General features: G+C 42.2%; 1 pseudogene; it reads left to right on the top strand.

Moving 5' to 3' along the window:
* The window catches only part of LOC123485535, a 34,450-nt pseudogene extending 21,972 nt beyond the window's left edge, over nt 1–12,478 (top strand).
* The last annotated feature ends 7,524 nt before the right edge of the window (nt 12,479–20,002 follow it).

Genomic DNA, 20,002 nt, shown 5'->3' with positions numbered 1-20,002 from the left:
GTGTGTTCTGCTTAAGCCTGAATGATGAGGCGTGAGAGTTGAATACTGCGATCCATATCCTACACACGCACGGCACTCCCAGATGGATTGATGGATGGCGGAGACAGAATGAGCGGGACCGCCCCTATTCTGGTGCTCCCGCTAAGCGGGTTTACCCACATGTCCTCCAGGAACTGATTGATTCTGGTGACACTGTTGTCGGCAGTGCGAACCGGATACCCCAGCGCAGGCGGATGCCAAGGAGGACTCCACCTCCACCCCTAATGCTTCGCCCTTCTCTCTTTCACCACCATCTATCTCTCCCCCCGCAGCTTTCTCGTTGCCGGAGGGGCTCCACAAGGCTGGGCGTTCAGCCCTGCACACATTTTCAGATAATCATGTACCCCCATGAAACGCTAATTGTATTTCCAAAGCTGCTTGTGGTTCTCGTGAGGTTATAGGACACTGTGTTGTGTCTAGGTTCAAACGGGGTGTGGATTCAGCCTGCAGAGTGTGCTAAGATCAGGCCTCTCTAGAGAGTCAGGTTCTGGTCTAGCAGAAGGCTGTGGGCATAAGGGTTCGTTAAGAACCTACTATTAGACTTGCAATCGAGATTTTCACACTTGATACAACTGAGTTTAACTGAATTAAATAATAACATTTTTACATTGAAGGACTCAGTCAAGGGATACAATTAAAACATTAAAAGCAAATAGACTACTTCAAACCTCAATGGACATATGTATAAGAAATAATACACAACCATCAAGGAAAGAAACATAAACATTATTCTGTACTGTAAATATTATGCAGCTGAGCTATACTTTGCTGTGTTGGCTCCTACAGGTGAGTCTGCTTTGAGTTAACAATTAGCCCCTAGCACTGATATCCTCGTATTTGGAGAAGCTTACTTTGAGTTTGAGTTATGGGTAGGCTACTTTCTCACAGATTCACTGCATTGTGTATCATGCCAACTCTCCAAAAATAGGTCCATCTCTCTGCACAGTCCTCATCCTTGCCTTGATAACTGTTAGGCTCCCCTTGCGCCCAGTACCTTGTGGTCAGTGGGGTGCCGTCCACCCATTTCACATCGCTTCTTTGTTGAGATCCATAATATTTTCCTCTGCCTCACCACTGTCAGTGGTGTCATAGATTCTCCGACATCTCCACTACTTATGTCACTAAGTTACCCAAAAACCCCAAAATGGGGTGTACTCTTGCATGGGTCTCTGCTCAAATCATATCGAATTTTATTGATTGAGTACACATATTTTGCAGATGTTATCGCTGGTGTAGCGAAATGCTTATGTTCCTAGCTCCAACAGTGCAGTAATACCTAACAATACAAAAGCTCTGTGTCTGTGACAGTACTGTCCATTTACGGACTGTATTACCTATCTCCCTCAGTAAACAGGATGCTGTGATAGGAAGAAACATACTTTGGTGAGTGGCTGTGGCTGAGGTGCAGCCCTGCTCTGCAAAAAATAGCTTTGACCTTTTGAAAACAATGGCAAAATAAACGCTGGCTCTTTGAAAAAGGTCATCAGTGTGGTTCGTCGGCTAAGTGTAACACTTCTCTGCAATGGTATTTTGACTTTCGATACAAACTCGGGCTTGAGCAGAGTTATTTTATATTTTTCCGCATTGAAGCAAATGTTCAAAATAACTGAAACTCATTCTTAAAAGCTAATTCTGTTCAATTGTATTCCAATATGCCTGTGACTTCACTTTCAGGGCTCTACAGTGCGACCATTTTTATTCACAAATGTGCCTAAATATTTTAATGACCAGTAGTTTTGTTATAATCTCTAAGTGGGGAGACAACTTGGTTTTGCAGCTTGCTAGCTGACTTCCTTGACTGCTGACGTTGATTGAGGAAACCACCAGTGTAATGGAAAGTAACAGTTTCCAGCAGTTAGCTAGCTAATGTTAACTGCTAGCAATCATGGCGAACTACTTAGCTAGCCAAAGAACGAAGAATGCCAGGTAAAAAATCAAAGTGATGGACAGAAACAACTCTCATTTGTGAAATAATCAGTCTGTGTTTATTGCTGTTACAGTGCCTTCAGAAAGTATTCATACCCCTTGACTTATTCCACATTTTCTTACAGCCTGAATTCAAAATGGATTAAATAGATTTTCTCTCCCATCTATACACAATATCCCATAATGACAAAGTGAAAACATGTTTTTAGAAATGTTAGAAAATATATTGAAAATTAAATACAGAAATCTCTCATTTACATAACTATTCACACCCCCTTTGCTATGACACTCCAAATTGAGCTCAGGTGCATCCCATTTCCTTTTATTATCTTTGAGATGTCACTACAACTTGATTGGAGTACACCTGTGGCCAATTCAATTGTTTGGACATGATTTAGAAGAAACACACCTGTCTATAGAAGGTCCCACAGTTGACAGTGCATGTCAGAACAGAAACTATACCATGAAGTCCAAGGAACTGTCTGTAAATCTCCAAGATAATTGTGGTGAGGCATATATCTGGGGAAGGGTATAAACAATTTCTAGAGTGTTGAAAGTTTCCAAGAGCACAGTGTTTTCCATCATTGGGAAAATGAACAAATATGGAACTACCCAGACTCTGCCTACAGCTGGCTCTTCGACCAAACTGAGCAACTGGGCAAGAAGGACCTTGGTCAGGGAGGTGAAGAACTCAATGACCACTCTGACAGAACTACAGAGTTCTTTGGCTGAGATGGGAGAACCTGCAGAAAGGACAACAGTCTCTACAGCACTTCACCAATCTGGGCTTTATGGGAGAGTGGCCAAACAGAAATCACTCCTGAGAAAAAGGCACATGACAGCATGCTTGGAGTTTGCAAAAAGGCACATGAAAGACTGAGATCTGTGGTCTGATGAGACAAAAATGGAACTGTTTGGCCTTAATGGCTATGTCTGGAGAAAACCAGGCACAGCTCATCCACCCGTCTAACACCATCCCTACCGTGAAGCATGGTGGTGGCAGCATCATTCTATGGGGATGCTTTTCAGCGGAAGGGACTCGGAGACTGGTAAGGATAGATGGAACAATGAATAGAGCCAAATACAGGCATGTCCTTGATGAGAACCTGCTTCAGAGTGCAAACAACCTTAGACTGGGGGGGCGAAGATTTACGTTCCAACAGGACAATGACACCAAGCATACAGCCAAAGCAATGCTGGAATGGCTTCAGAACAAGAATGTGAAAGTCCTTGAGCGGCCCAGACAAAGTCCAGACTTGAATCCCATTTAAAATCTGTGGAAAGACTTGATTGCTGTTCACCGCCGCTCCCCATCTAACTTAACAGAGCGTGAGAAAATCTGCAAGGAAGAATGGGAGAAAATCACCAAATCCAGATGTGCAAAGCTGATAGACATACCCAAGATGACTCAAAGCTGTAATCGCCGCCAAAGGTGCTTCTACAAAATCTTTTAAATCTTTTTTTAATTCAGGCTGTAACACAACAAAATGTGGAATAAGTGAAGGGGTATGAATACTTTCTGAAGGCACTAAGTACCCCAGTAGTTAGGTCATTTTGTCTTTGAAAACTCAGACATTGAACATATACTTTAAATTCAGCAATACAGTGTCTCCAATGGATGTGTAAAAGTAAGTGGGGGTACTTCAAACCTAAATTTACATTCATAAGAAATCTTGGCTCCTACATGTGAGCCTGCGTTGACTTAGCAGTTAGCCTCTTAGCACTGATGGGTTTGGAGTTTCAGTTATTGATATGCTACTTTCTCACAGATCCAGAGGCGCAATTCACTGCATTGTGTATTATGCCAGCTCTCCGCTGGGTCAGAAATAAAGTCCTTCGCTCCACACAGTCCTTTTCATTGCCCTGATAGCTGTTAGGCTCCTCTTGCGCCCAGTACCTTGTGGTCAGTGGGATGCCGTCCACCCATTGCCAGGTCCCTTCTTCATCTCGGTCAGTCAGACCCATCCAGAATCCCTTGTCAATGAATTCATGGATAAATACCTATTCCTCTCTGCTGTTTGTGATCACCAGGTCTGAACCTCTTCTTAGACGGTCCTGTCTGCACTCCTCCCAGAATTTAGTATAAACACTACCCTCACCATAATGAGAGGTAGTAAAAACTGGAGCTGAAATATCTCCATCCATGTAGAGAATATTGCTCTAGCACAGAGCCCGTAACTGGTCTTTCTCAGCAAAGCAGTGGGTTTTAAAACACTCGCCCCAAGAATCATTCCATTAAAGTGGACATGCATGCCTGTGATCCCAGCCAGTAGAAGAATACACAGCAACCCCAGACACACTGCAGCAGCTCTTTTAGCTGAGATCTCCAAAACGAGATCCTGTTCTACTGGTTGGCTCCTTGGGGTGTTTCCCTCTGTCTCAGTGCTGGGGTCAAGGCATCTGAGGCTGCCTGCACTGCTGTAGGTATTGACAAGATGTTGCTGTAGATGTTATTTACTCTCCTCTGCCTCACCACTGTCAAGGCTGTCTTTGTTGTCATAGATACTCTGACATCTCCATGTACTACCTATGTCAAGCTGATTCAACCTAAATGTCTTTACTGCTCTATAATACTTGTCTCTTCTCTGAATGTGTGACAGAACTGTGCAGTTAGGCACTCTGTTAAGGACTTCCTGTGTTGTACCAGGAAGAGAAAGTCTTCTATATATGTGACTAGCTGTAACACAGTTATTTTCAACTTGAGGTGGCCAGATCGCTCTTTTAAAAAAAGCAGCAATATGAATATTATTTTATTTATTTTTACAACCATTTCAGAATGTACACTACTTAAAGTTTTTGTTGCTGAACAAACAATTACTGAGTGTGACAAATTTTTGATTAATCTTTGGGAGGTTTTATTTTTTCCAAAAGTACCACAAAAAAAAAACAATAGATCTCTCTCCTTAGCAAAGTAAAGTAGCAAAGTTTTATTTTATTAGCTGAAAGACCTCTACTTGAAAAGCCTGTATCAGTCAACAAGCTCATGTCCATTTTTTACTTGAATTTCTGCTCTTAAATCTTGAGTAGCTTCAGCACCAGCTATTAGATTTGCTATCAAGAGATCTTGATACAACTACAGTGGGGGAAAAAAGTATTTAGTCAGCCACCAATTGTGCAAGTTCTCCCACTTAAAAAGATGAGAGGCCTGTAATTTTCATCATAGGTACACGTCAACTATGACAGACAAATTGAGAAGAAAAAAATCCAGAAAATCACACTGTAGGATTTTTAATGAATTTATTTGCAAATTATGGTGGAAAATAAGTCTTTGGTCACCTACAAACAAGCAAGATTTCTGGCTCTCACAGACCTGTAACTTATTCTTTAAGAGGCTCCTCTGTCCTCCACTCGTTACCTGTATTAATGGCACCTGTTTGAACTTGTTATCAGTATAAAGACACCTGTCCACAACCTCAAACAGTCACACTCCAAACTCCACTATGGCCAAGACCAAAGAGCTGTCAAAGGACACCAGAAACAAAATTGTAGACCTGCACCAGGCTGGGAAGACTGAATCTGCAATAGGTAAGCAGCTTGGTTTGAAGAAATCAACTGTGGGAGCAATTATTAGGAAATGGAAGACATACAAGACCACTGATAATCTCCCTCGATCTGGGGCTCCACGCAAGATCTCACCCCGTGGGGTCAAAATGATCACAAGAACGGTGAGCAAAAATCCCAGAACCACACGGGGGGACCTAGTGAATGACCTGCAGAGAGCTGGGACCAAAGTAACAAAGCCTACCATCAGTCTTTCAGCATGACAATGATCCCAAACACACCGCCCCACGAAGGAGTGGCTTCGTAAGAAGCATTTCCAAGGTCCTGGAGTGGCCTAGCCAGTCTCCAGATCTCAACCCCATAGAAAATCTTTGGAGGGAGTTGAAAGTCCGTGTTGCCCAGCGACAGCCCCAAAACATCACTGCTCTAGAGGAGATCTGCATGGAGGAATGGGCCAAAATACCAGCAACAGTGTGTGAAAACCTTGTGAAGACTTACAGAAAACGTTTGACCTGTGTCATTGCCAACAAAGGGTATATAACAAAGTATTGAGAAACTTTTGTTATTGACCAAATACTTATTTTCCACCATAATTTGCAAATAAATTCATAAAAAATCCTACAATGTGATTTTCAGGATATTTTTTTCTCATTTTGTCTGTCATAGTTGACGTGTACCTATGATGAAAATTACAGGCGCCTCTCATCTTTTTAAGTGGGAGAACTTGCACAATTGGTGGCTGACTAAATACTTTTTTCCCCCACTGTATGTGTTAAATTGAATGTATTTATTTTTAACATTGAAGGATTCAGTCAAGGGGTACAATTCAAACATTAAAAGCAAATAGAGTACTTCAAATGACATTGATAAGAAATCCATACAAACCATTAGGAAAACAAAACATTATCAGCACTCAATACATTTTAAGAAATGCAGCTGAGCCATAAATTGCTGGCTTGGTTCCTACAGGTGAGTCTGCTTTGAGTTAGCCACTAGCATGGATGCCCTCGTATTTTGAGAAGCCAACTTAGAACTTTTATGTAGATTTTGAGTTATGGATTGGCTACCATCTCACAGATCCAGAAGCGCAATTCACTGCATTCTTCTCTTGGGTAGAAAAATGGGTCCATCACTCTGCACAGTCCTCATCCTTGCCTTGATAACTCAGGTTCTCCTCTTGACCAGTACCCTGTAGACAGAGGTGTGTCGTCCACCCATGTTTATGATCACCAGGTCTGCTTTCCTCCCAGGATTTGGTCTCAAACTGGAGCTAAAATGTCTCCATCCCAGTTTCTCTAGCCCAGAGAGCTTTTCTTGTAGACTGACAATCACTTTATTATAGTGGACACTCAGGCCTATGATCTCAGCCAGAAGGACAACAGCCCCAGCAACTCTGGACGGTCTGGAGTGCTGATCTCCTTGGGGTGTTGCCCATTGTCTCAGTGCTGGGATCATGACCCTTGCGGGTGCCTGCACTGCTGTAGACATTGACAAGATGTTGCTGTATATATTCATATTGACTCTCTTCTGCCTCATCCCTGTCAGTGCTGTCTTTGTTGTCATAGATACTCTCAGACCTCTCCATCTCCATGTACTACCTATGTCCTTCTGATTCAACCAGAATGTCTTTACTGCTGTCTAATACATGTCTCTGCCATGTGTCTGTGACAGTTCTGTTTAGCTAGGGACGCAGTTAGGGACTTTCTGCCAGACCAGGAAGAGAAGGGCTTCTATATATGTGACTGGCTGTAGCGCAGTTATTTTAACTGAGGCGTCCAGATTGCTCCGCCAAAAAAGCATGAGGCGTGTTCCTTCGGTTGAGGAGTGGGCCTAGCACATTCACATAATTTGAAAATGATGGCAAAAAAGACGCTAGTTCTGTACACACATTGTAACTGCCTGAGTGAGACTTCTAACATCTATCCAGCATGTGGTTCTTCAATTGACCCAATAGGGTTTAAAAAATAAACTGTTACCTTTGCTGTCAAAGGCAACATTACTTTTATTATAATGAACAAAAATATAAACGCAACATGTAAAGTGTTGGTCCCATGTTTCATGAGCTGAGACATTTTCCATACACACAAAAACCTTATCTCATTTTGTGCACATTTCTTTACATCCCTGTTAGTGAGCATTTCTCCTTTGCCAAGAGATTCCATCCACCTGACAGGTGTGGCATATCAAGAGCTGATTAAACAGCATGATTATTACACAGGTGCCCCTTGTGCTGGGGACAATAAAAGGCCACTCTAAAATGTGCAGCTTTGTCACACAACACAATGCCACAGATGTCTCAAGTTTTGAGGGAGTGTGCAATTGTCATGCTGACTGCATGAATGTCCACCAGAGCTGTTGCCAGATAATTTTATGTTAATTTCTCTACCATAAGCTGCCTCCAACGTCGTTTTAGAGAATTTGGCAGTACGTCCAACCGGCCTCAAAGTCGCATACCACGTGTAACCACGCCAGCCCAGTACCTCCACATGCGGCAGCTTCACCTGGGGGATCGTCTGAGACCAGCCACCCGTACAGCTGATTAAACTGTGGGTTTGCACAACCAAAGAATATCTGCATAACGTGTCAGAAATCGTCTCGGGAAGCTCATCTGCATGCTCGTCGTCCTCACCAGGTTCTTGACCTGACTGCAGTTCGGCGTCGTGATCGACTTCAGTTGGCAAATGCTCACTGGACGCTGGAGAAGTGTGCTCTTCAGCGTTTCAACTGTACCGGGTAGATGGCAGACAGAGATCCTGAGGCCTATTGATGTGCCAATAATCCACTGCCATCACCTCATGTTTCAGCATGATAATGCCCCATGTTGCAAGGATCTGTACACAATTCCTGGAAGCTGAAAATGTCCCAGTACTTCCATGGCCTGCATACTCCCCAGACATGTCACCCATTGAGAATGTTTGGGATGCTCTGGATCGACGTGTACGACAGCGTGTTCCAATTCCCGACAATATCCAGCAACTTCGCACAGCCATTGAAGAGGAGTGGGACAACTTTCCATAGGCCACAATCAATGCCTGATGAACTCTATGCGAAGAGATGTTGCGCTGCATGAGGCAAATGGTGGTCACACCCAGATACTGACTGGTTTTCTGATCCAAGCCCCTACTTTTTTTTTTTACTATCTGTATTCCCAGGCATGTGAAATCCATAGGTTAGGGCCTAATTTATTTATTTCAATTGACTGATTCCCTTATATGAACTGCAACTCATTAAAATATTTGAAATTGTTGTGTTTTATATTTTTGTTCAGTGTAGGTGAAACTCAGAGCAGATTACTTTTAAAAGCCTGTATCAGTCAACATGCTCATGTCCATTTTTAACCTGAATTTCAGTTCTTAAAGCTCGACTAGCTTCAGCAGTTTTTAATTGATCTACACGCTGCTTGTCTTAACTTGCCATCCTTTTAGCAGCATCAGAGAAATCAAGAATCGGTAAACAGAACTCCCTTGTAAAGCACATACGCCTCGCCATTATTGCTAGGGACAACATTTACACACACAGGCGCTATGGATATACTTTAAGTCTGCTAAGGATGTTTTAATCTTTGTTATAAATTCAGGATTTAGAGTTAAGACTGACAAGCGCTTTGTTTGGTTTCTATGGTCTAAGTGCTATGATAGTGTGGTGCTTTGTAAAGAATAGAGTTCAGATAAAGTTGGCCCTTGTCTTTCAGCTTCAATACTATTGCTTAAGTCAAATGTTGTTGTTTTTTCCTAGACCAGCATCAAATCTGTTAGTAATTTGTGTGGACATAAACCTTGACTTATGCTTACTTACGTTAAACATTTATGCTTACTTAAACACTTGAGCATTTTATGCTTACTTTTATTTATTTGCACGTACAACTTTTTCTTATAAATTTGAGTTGCCAGTGAAATCCAGTTGAGCAAGCAAAAGCGGGGAAATGGTATTTGCAATTCAAAGTGCGGCCTCTGACATGTCAAGTTTGTTCCCCATAACCAGTTTTTGTTTTGTTTTTGTATCCTTTCTCTTACATGAGAGGACTCACTTATTGTTACTCATTTTACCATTTCCCAAATTGCCTTTGTGATTAAACCTGTGTAAGTACGTTGACTTGGACATAGTTACTGTATGTATTCTTTGGTCTCAATGGGTTTGGACAATTAGTTAATGTAGTTTAAGAGAGCGAAACGGTATAGCTCTGTCCTTTTCCTGATGGAGCCGTATTGAGTTCTTGTTCTTTGGGGACAAAGGCCTGTGACTTGCGTGACAAACAAAAAAAAGGCCACAGATATGAAATTAGATTTTATTTATTTCAAATGACTGTTGCATTCGTTGCTACAGCAATAGGTACAAATCAAAGTTACCCCCTGCCTCTACTCGCTGATCCAAGCAAGATTTCCTTTCTCATCTAGTAACCACTCAGCATATCATCACTGGTGTCGAAAATCTGATCCAGGAACAGCTCCTTTGAGGGCATCTTTTCCCTGGAGATGGAGGTGTTACTTGGCTTCCAGCGAACAATGTGGCTTTGGCCAAGCTAATGTGACCCAGCTCCCCCTTTGGCTGGCGCTCCCGTGCCCCTCTGCCAAGAAATTGGAGCCCCAGCGCTGCACTCTCTCCTCGGTGCTAGGCTAGGTAGCGTGTTACACTGACTTAGCAGATTGACCTGTCAACTCCCCCGAGCCATGGCTATTCACAAAGGGCTGTAATGGATGGGGCACACAGTGTAACTCTCACTTTGGAATTGAAAGTGGTTTGTGTGCGCTTGAGGTGATGGATTGGCTTGGACAGCGGCGTCAGGGCTGGGGGAGTCGGACTGCGGGAGGGATTTCTCTGGTCAGAGCATTGAAAAAACGCACTCCCCCAAAGGGCTCAACTCCAATTCAATTAAAACTGGCACTGTAGTGTTTGCGTAGTAGTGTGTAAACGTACCTTTGTTTCCTGTAGTCAAGTGATATGTAAGAATATTCAATTAATTGCATCGACTCTTTCGAATGAGAGGCTGGTTTCCTGGACCCAGATTACTCCTGGACTAAAATGCATGCTCAATGGCAAATTTATCTCGAAAGGGTTTGTTAAGTCCAGGAGTAGGCTCTGGGTCATGGATACCTACCCTCAATATCTGATCAGTTTTTGGTCTTTGTCTAACATTGCAGACAGTTGCATAAGTACAGTACCTGTGTGTTGATGGTGGGTTTGTGTCTTGCAGGAAAGTCCAATGTCACAGCTAAAGAGGCAGTGTCCAGATGGACAGGTGAGTCAACTGAAAGACAAACCTCACACACACACACACACACACACACAAGAAATCCAGACAAACACAAGTTTTCTTCCCATGACCTTTTTTTTGAGTCGTGTAGGAAGAGGCACAAAACCGTTTCAAAGGGGTATTTCTCTAGGAATCCCATTCTGTGATGACAAAGCTCTTGTTTGCCATCACAGAAAATACCTGAAGGTTCTGAAAACACACAGTACCTACTAACTGCAGCCCTAAGCACTCCCCATTGTGGCCTGTGTCAACTCCCGCATACACTGCACAGGCTCCTGTGCACTACATTTTTACATTTTTAGTCATTTAGCAGACGCTCTTATCCAGAGCGACTTTATTTTATTTTTTATTTATTTTACCTTTATTTAACTAGGCAAGTCAGTTAAGAACACATTCTTATTTACAATGACTGCCTACACCGCCAAACCCGGACGACGCTGGGCCAATTGTGCGCCGCCCTATGGGACTCCCAATCATGCCGGTTGTGATGCAGCCTGGAATCGAACCAGGGGGTCTGTAGTGACTCCTCAAGCACTGAGATGCAGTGCCTTAGACTTTCGTTAGTGAGTGCATACCTTTTTCATACTGGCCCCCGTGGAAAGCGAACCCACAACCCTGGCGTTGCAAGCACCATGCTCTACCAACTGAGCTACGTGACCCCGGCGGTAACCTGGGGCGACCAGTGATCTCAGGGTGATTATGGTCGTGGGGAGGGACTACAGGGAGTTAGGTGCTACTAGGTGGTGTTTAGTGAGGAGCAGGGTTAGTGTTTACATACCAGCTATCGTGTTGCAGTGGATAACTCACCTTAATCTATGGCCCTTTCTCACTGGGTGAACACACACAGGCTTTCCTCTCAATCACACACGCTTTGCATGCGCCGACACACACACACACACACACACACCAGGGTTCACACCACACCCACTCTGTAAATACAGTGTCATTACATAACGTTAGAGAGTGAATGTTATCCGGCCTGGGTTTATTGTTAAGTCTGACAAGTCACTTAAAGGTGCAATTAGACCTATCCGTTGATCCCTCGGGCCCCAGGGAGTGAAAGTGCTCTGCTAACCTTCTCATAAAGTATCAACTTTTACTCACAACAAATCTCTATTAGGCAACATTGAAGTCACGTCAGAATTCTTTAAATGTAAGTTATATTTGTTAATCTGTTTGATGAATGATAATGCGACGCATCGGAGTGAGAACACAACAATATGCGGTGATCCCATTGTTCTAATTTGACTGTATTTGTGAGTCAAATTAATTCATTTCACTGTTTCGAATGAATGAGATCAGTGAGAAACATGAAGTTGTTAATAAAGTAGTTTTCTAATCATTGTATTTTTTGTCTGCAGATAACGTCTTTGCCATCAGAGTCGTGGGCCAAGAGGGAAGTTTGGTTTCGACGACGGACGCATCGATAAAGCCTTCGGGATACCCGAAGACTTTGATTACATGGACTGAATGCACTATCTGTAATTTCTATGAATTGTTTTTGTTAATTGAGTGACAGCCATTGCACACAGCGCAATGCAAGTCAAACATGTTACTTTATGTTGGAAGGACACTAAATCCACTCAGGCAAGCACCCCCAAAAAACAGCCTTATGCTTTTTGTAGTTGACTCGGAGCAGCAGCCATTTTGGCGCTCGCTCAAGGCCCTCGCAGGTGCAAATGCTGCTTATGTGGAACCTGAGAAGGCGCTGTGCTAACCTTTTGGCTGTTCCATGTGGGGGGGCTGACTTTTGGGACACCTGTTTGCATGAAAATCGAGGCCCAAGTCGTTGTTGGAAATTAGCTGTGTACTGCACTTCGACCCCCCACACACACACACATCAAACACCCATGCAATGTTAAAAATCTGATCTTACGTGATTTAAACAGATGGAAATGAAACCAGCCACTCATGTTGTTTTTGCTCCCCCCACGTACCCTATCTCAATTTACTTTGACAAAAGACGCATCTGCCACTGTGGCACCAGGACTGACTGAACCTGCCTTATCTCATGTTTAAATCAAAGGAGAGAGGGAGAGGGTCGTTGTCGACAAAAGGTGCTTGGTGATTGACAATGCAGTGGCGTGGAGAGCGATGCAAGGAGCACCGAAGCACAAATAGAAGCGCCACTGAAATATCGTCAAGGAGGCTTTTCAGTGGGGATATGTTTAGAATTCACAAAATTTAGAAGAGCCATAAATTATAGCTCCCTGTAGCTTTATGGTCTTGTGGTTCTGTAGAGTCGAGACTGGGTGTTCAGATTTTGTTGTTGAAAACATGATGGATGATCCGTTTGAATGGAGAGGTGAATGATTGGTAACATTGCATTAAAGTCTTTGTTATGTTTTATCTTAACTGTTGTATTTTCCACAGGCCTACGTGTACCTTAACTGATTTCATATGCCTTGAATTTCCAAGCAACAGGGTGAGCGCATCACCTTTAATTTTCTGTCAGAACTGGAATGTGGCGAAAACCTCTCAAACACAAAGGGCAGCATTTTTTCTCCGTGCGCCGTGATTTATTCCAACGTGGTAAGAGCAGAAGGGGGTATTGTTGTCGTGATCGGTCCAGAATTGTTTTTGTGTTTTTGCTGTCTTGAAGTATTTGACTGTTTTTGTCAAACTGCACAAACAATGGGTAAATTTCTGTGCTCATGGAGTTGACTCTCCAGATGCCATTATACTACTAGGGGTATGAGAAGTATCCACACAGATCCTACCCATCTCTTCACTTTGTTCAAACTGTACATGTATTGTCACTGCACCCATTTACTGCTTTATCCTTATGTATGTTGTTCATGTATTTAAAAATGTTCATAATTCCATTCTTCCATTATAGCAGATTCAGCATTTTGTATATGGGAAAGTGGGATATCTAGTCAGTTGTAAAACTGAATGCATTAATCTGAAATCTGTCTTGCGCATTTAACCAAACCCCTCTGAATCAGAGGGTGCAAGGGTGGCTTTATCGAAATCCACATAATCCAGCGCCCGGGGGATCAGTTGTTGTTGGGGTTTAACTGCCTTGCTCAGGGGCAGAACGACAGGCTCTGAGATTCGATCCAGCAACCTTTCGGTTACTGGGACAACACTTCTACCAGCCATGCTACTGCTGCCCTGTATGACATGCTTACTACTATACTAATACTATACTGAACAAAAATATTAACTCAACATGTAAAGTGTTAGTTTCATGAGCTGAAATAAAAGATGCCAGAAATGTTCTATATGCACAAAAAGCTTATTTCTCAAATGTTGTGCACAAATTTGTTTACATCCCCGTTAGTGAGCACCTCTCCTTTGCCAAGATAATCCATCCAACTGACAGGTGTGGCATATCAAGAAGCTGATTAAACAGCATAATCATTACACAGGTGCACCTTGTGCTGGGGACAATAAAAGGCCACTCTAAAAAGGTGCAGCTTTGTCACACAACACAATGCCACAGATGTCTCAAGTTTTGAGGGAGTGTGCCATTGCCATGCTGACTGCAGGAATGTCTGTTGCCAGAGAATTGAATGTTCATTTCTCTACCCTAAGCTGCCTCCAACGTTGTTTTAGAGAATTTGGCAGTGTGTCCAACTGGCCTCACAACCGTAGACCACGTGTAACCACGGCAGCCCAAGACCTTCACATCTGGCTTCATCACCTGCAGTATTTCTGTCTGTAAAAAGTATTTCTGTCTGTAAAAAAGCCCTTTTGTGTGGAAAAACTCATCCTGATTGACTGAGCCTGGCTCCTCAGTTGAGTGGACCTGGCTCCCAAGTGGGTGGGCCTATGCCCTCCCAGTCATGTGAAATCCATAGATTAGGGCCTAATGAATTTATTTAAATTGACTGATTTTCTTATAAATTGTAACTCAGTAAAATCATTTAAATTGTTGCATGTTGCATTTATTTTTGTTCAGTATACTTTACCTGAACCCTCTACCGACTACAGTGTGCAGATATTATTTCAAGCATAACATACCTAGTCTAAACATTCTTGGCCTGAACGTTTGAACAATGACACACCCACCACAGAAGAGTATTTGTGTGTGAACCTGCTTAGTATGTCCATTCTCATTCATGAGATTGACCGAATGTACCAACTCCAAGTCTGCACACAAAAAAATTAGAAGTTCACACCCTAGAGCTGTAGTTTCCAAAGTGTACTTAATTTACATATAGGCTATTGACTTTTATGTATGCCACTAATTGTCTACCAACCATTTTTTTCTAACCCAACACTGGCCTATAGCACATGGCCTGTTTCAATGTTGAACTTGAATACTGTAATTGGTATTACTATAGCAGTTATCTCACAGCCAATGTCCTTTATAACTCTATTCAAGTATAAAGCTAGGTATTAGATGAAATGCAAGAAATGTGCTTTATGTGAAAGGGTTCTTATGGCATAATTTGAGTTTGCAGGGACTTCATTGGTGTGGATGTTGGAGGGACTTCTAGCTCTATGAATATTGCAGTTTGATTATTCTATATGGAAACCACATGATGGAATCTCTCTTAACCTTTGGATTGATGATGCTATTGACTTTGTTCATGATCATTTGATAGGCACAATGTTTTTCAACCTCAGTAGTAGGGGGGTAGTATAGACAATTTAAAAACAATGGGTCTACAAGCACATCATCACAACCTAGATTTGGCCGCATGGTAGTTGTTTGCCCGCGCGGAAAAAAACGAAATAGAATGTTTCGCATAAACTTTGTTCTCTGTCCGATTTACTTGCGTATTGAATTGTGCACGCGATATTCCCATGAGTTTAATAATTTGGTGGGTTTAGTTCGTCACGTTCAAGTCCGCCTCATTGTGCCAGAGTCAACCAACACACACGCAGGCAGACGAATGCAACCGCTTGGCCGTAGTCGGCGCATACTCTCCACATACACAGCGAGAAAGAGGGCGAGAATTGAGGAACAGAACAGGGTGGGAGGGTTTGCGTGAGAAAGAGAAAGCCAAGCGTAGCACAAGGCAGGCTGCTAGCTGAACAGGGCAGCATGGCGGGTGTACGGGAGTTCCAACAAGGCAGCCACTGTCACAGAAAAACGTGGATTAATATTCTACTCGGAATTCTACCACTACTTTTGCCCTGCGTACAGCATGGAGGGGCTCAATTACAAGGTCTGGAGAAGTACATTTGCTTCAATAATTCAACACCCGTTGCGAAAATGTCGGCGAGAACTGCCAGTAACGTTACAGCTAACGTTACTGAGTTGACAGTGAAGACAAGTCGCTATGCGAAAACGGGAATGCTACTGCAACCATCGTATTATGGATTAAAATTCGGCATAATTTGCCCGATAGTATCGAATATGTTGATGTATGCAGACCATGTAGGCAGCTAACGTTATTCACTTATAAATGTTAAGACTATTTTATTAAGTATTTTTTGATCAGTGGACAGTTTCCTGTGTTGGTTCATACAAGCCATAACGTTATTTCAGTTAAGTGTCGCGTTACAGTAGCTAGCTAATTTAGCTACAAGAAAACTTCGTTTAATTGTAACAGTAGTTATCTAGCTAAATGACATTGTTTTGACTTTGGACTGGCTGTTTTAAATGTTTCAATTTATTTATTGGTTACGTTAAAATGTATAGCTCGGCTTTTATAAACGTTAAAGCTATGTGTTTACAAGCTACCAAAGCCATCGCTAACCTAAAGGCAAGCTAGCCGGTTAATAATAATAATTTGGTGGGTGCTTATTGGCCTATTTAACATGTACAAGTGTATATTAATACGCATGTGTGAATTGGAAAATAGATTTTTGCATATCCCACTCTCGCCCTCGGCGAGTGAGATCACGGCCAGTTGAACACACGCCTTTGTCAGTCAAGCGTTTGCACACGTTTATGCTGAACGTTGACAAACAACCGTTTGCGCAATCCACACTCCACGGTTATAAAAATTGGGTAAAGCATTTTATCTAGACAATATTTCTATGACAGCTATCTGTGTTTGACAGTGAGTGTTCCTCTCAAGCTTTCATGTTTACACCTCTTGCCCCTCTCTTCCTCCCACCAAGCCCTGAGTCAAATGTCCAGCGTGGTCGAGGTCTGGCAAGCTGAGGATGCTGCGACCCAGTAGTCCCAACTAAGGTAAATGCAATACACAATTTATTGAGCTGGTATAGAACTTAATTTACAATTTACATAAAGACAGCCAGCCATTTATATTTCTTCACACAAAGCCCACCACCCCATATCACCCCCATTGTGTACGATTTTTTGGCTCTCGTTTGCACGTGCCTTGGAGCGTAATGACATCAAAGAGATTAGCTAACTACTGCTACATTGTATCACTTTTGTGTATTGTCTAATTCGTCGAACTATTCATTATTGTTCTATTTTGCCGAAGTCAGCTAAACGTGTTCCTGTTCGAAACATGAGGATTTATGGTTGAAGCGAGGAGTCCAAATGGAGGCGGGAAGAACTTGCCAAGGCCACCTGCTAGAGGGTGACATGTGGCCTAGCCTGTTCCTTGTCTGAAGTGTGCAATAGTGTCCATGAACAGCATAGCAAAGCACTATCTGAAATAATATCTCCATCTCATACATATCTAACATTGCATTATATATATATATACACACACATGCATGCATACATACATACATACATACATACATACATACATACATACATACAGTTTGGACAACTACTCATTCAATGGTTTTCCTTTATTTTTGCTATTTTCTACATTGTAGAATAACACATGGAATCATGTAGTAACCAAAAAAGTGTTAAACAAATCAAAATATATTTTAGATTCTTCAAAGTAGCCATCCTTTGCCTTGATGACAGCTTTGCACACTTTTGGCCTTCTCTCAACCAGCTTCATGAGGAATGCTTTTCCAACAGTCTTGAAGGAGTTCCCACATATGCTGAGCACTTGTTGGCTGCTTTTCCCTTCACTCTGCGGGTCCAACTCATCCCAAACCATCTCAATTGGGTTGTGGTTGGATGATTGTGGAAGCCAGGTCATATGATGCAGTACTCCATCATTCTCCTTCTTGGTCAAATAGCCCTTACACAGCCTAGAGGTGTGTTTTGGGTCAAACAAATGACAGTCCCATTAGCGCAAACCAGATGGGATGGTGTATCGCTGTGGTAGCCATGCTGGTTATGTGTGCCTTAATGAACACAGACCGTGTCACCAGCAAAGCACTATAACACCACTTCCTCCATGCTTCACGGTGGGAACCACACATGCAGAGATCATCCGTTCACCTACTCTGCGTCTCACAAAGACACTGCGGTTGGAACCTAAAAATCTAATCAGACCAAAGGACAGATTTCCACCGGTCTAATGTCCATTGCTCGTGTTTCTTGGCCAAAGCAAGTCTCTTCTTATTATTGGTGTCCTTTAGTAGTGGTTTCTTTGCATCAAATCGACCATGAAGGCCTGCTTCACACGTCTCCTCTGAACAGTTGATGTTGAGATGTCTGTTACTTGAACTCTGTGAAGCATTTATTTGGGCTGCAATCTGAGGTGCAGTTAACTCTAATGAACTTATCCTCTGCAGAAGAGGTAACTCTGGGTCTTTCTTTCTTGTGGCGGTCCTCATGAGAGGCAGTTTCATCAAAGTGCTTTATGGTTTTTGCGACTGCACTTGAAACTTTCAAAGTTCTTAATGTTCTGGATTGACTAACCTTCATGTCTTAAAGTAAGGATGGACTGTTTCTCTTTGCTTATTTGAGTTGTTCTTGCCATAATATGGACTTGGTCTTTTACCAAATAGTGCTATCTTCTGTATACCACCCCTGACCTTGTAACAACAAAACTGATTGGCTCAAACGCATTAAGAAGGAAAGAAATTCCACAAATTAACTTTGAACAAGGCACACCTGTTAATTGAAATGCATTCCAGGTGACTACCTCATGAAGCTGGTTGAGAGAATGCCAAGAGTGTGCAAAGCTGTCAAGGCAAAGGGTGGCTATCTGAAGAATCTCAAATATAACATTTATTTTGATTTGTTTAACACATTTTTTGGTTACTACTTGATTCCATATGTTTTATTTCATAGTTTTGATGTCTTCACTATTCTACAATGTAGAAAATAGTAAAAAAATAAAGAAAAAACCCTGGAATGAGTAGGTGTTCCAAACTTTTTGACTGGTACTGTATATATTACTGAGAAAATAGCCTAGCTATTCAAATCAGTGAAGTTGGGTGCATTACTGGTACTATGATGCAATATTTTTTTTCATGATGACACCTCACAAACTTCCCGAATTTCAAGTAATGCATTTTCAGTGCTTTAGTGTGCTTTGCATTTTGGCCAAGTCTGCACTGTATGCTGTAGCTGTTATGTAATCCAGGAACACACTACAGTTTTTGTTTTACTGATTGTCAGTGAAGTCACAGCGGACTGTCATGTTACCTGCAGACAACAGAGGCTTCTTTTAATTGAACCTAGGATAAAATATATTTGAAAAGTTTTCAAACACCTGGTCATTTAGGTTGTGTACACCTTTTGAGAGTCGACACAGAACATTTTGCTTTCAATTGTAGTCTATTTGATGGGGGCGAAGTAGAATTTTCCTAGTTCCATTTTCACATAGAAATTGTGTACATTTCAGAACCTTACCCTGAGTTATATCACCTAAGATGGTCCAGTTGTTTTGTTTTGGTTCGTATTCCCACCAAAGAAAGGGTGTGTACTGTGCATCACAACTTAGTTAGGCGTACTTCTGCTCAGCACAAAGGGGAACCAAGGTAATCCTGTCAGGGTTGCAAATTATAGGAACCTGTTGATAGCAAGTTAAAGTGACTGACAGAATGCTGAAATTGTTTACGTTTCTCAGTATTTGTCAGGCTCAGGTAGGCAGGGCTGTGCTGTGAATGGACTAGCTGTGTCCCAGCGCTACGGTTTATGTGAAATGTTTGCAGTGATTTGTTACGTAATCTGCCTGCACTTGGCTGTGGTTCTGTAGGTTCACACTTTAGCAAAACGTTTCTTATCGAGGTAGTCCATCCCTGTTTCAGTATGTTTTCTTCCGTTTGGTGCCTAATGAACACAGTCCTGGATTAAGGTTGTTATTAAGGGTGTTGAAGATGTTAGCAGCTCACTGAGGTGATTCGGTGTAAAAATATCATGGCATGTTTTAGCCACGCCACGCCACAACAAACCACTCCCTCTGTAAACCGTAACTGGTGGTCTTGGTGGCAACAATTACAATGTTAATAGTAAATACAAAAATTGGTGCCTTTTGAGGGAGTGTAACTTGGTCCAGAAACTTGATTTCACATCATTTTAGCATTCTGTCATAAAGAGCACATGTTAAA

The sequence above is a fragment of the Coregonus clupeaformis genome, chromosome 5 (assembly GCF_020615455.1).
Source record: "Coregonus clupeaformis isolate EN_2021a chromosome 5, ASM2061545v1, whole genome shotgun sequence".
In the NCBI taxonomy this organism is placed as follows: domain Eukaryota; kingdom Metazoa; phylum Chordata; class Actinopteri; order Salmoniformes; family Salmonidae; genus Coregonus; species Coregonus clupeaformis.
The sequence above is the reverse complement of the archived record's forward strand: the minus strand, read 5'-3'. Positions and strand labels throughout refer to the sequence as shown.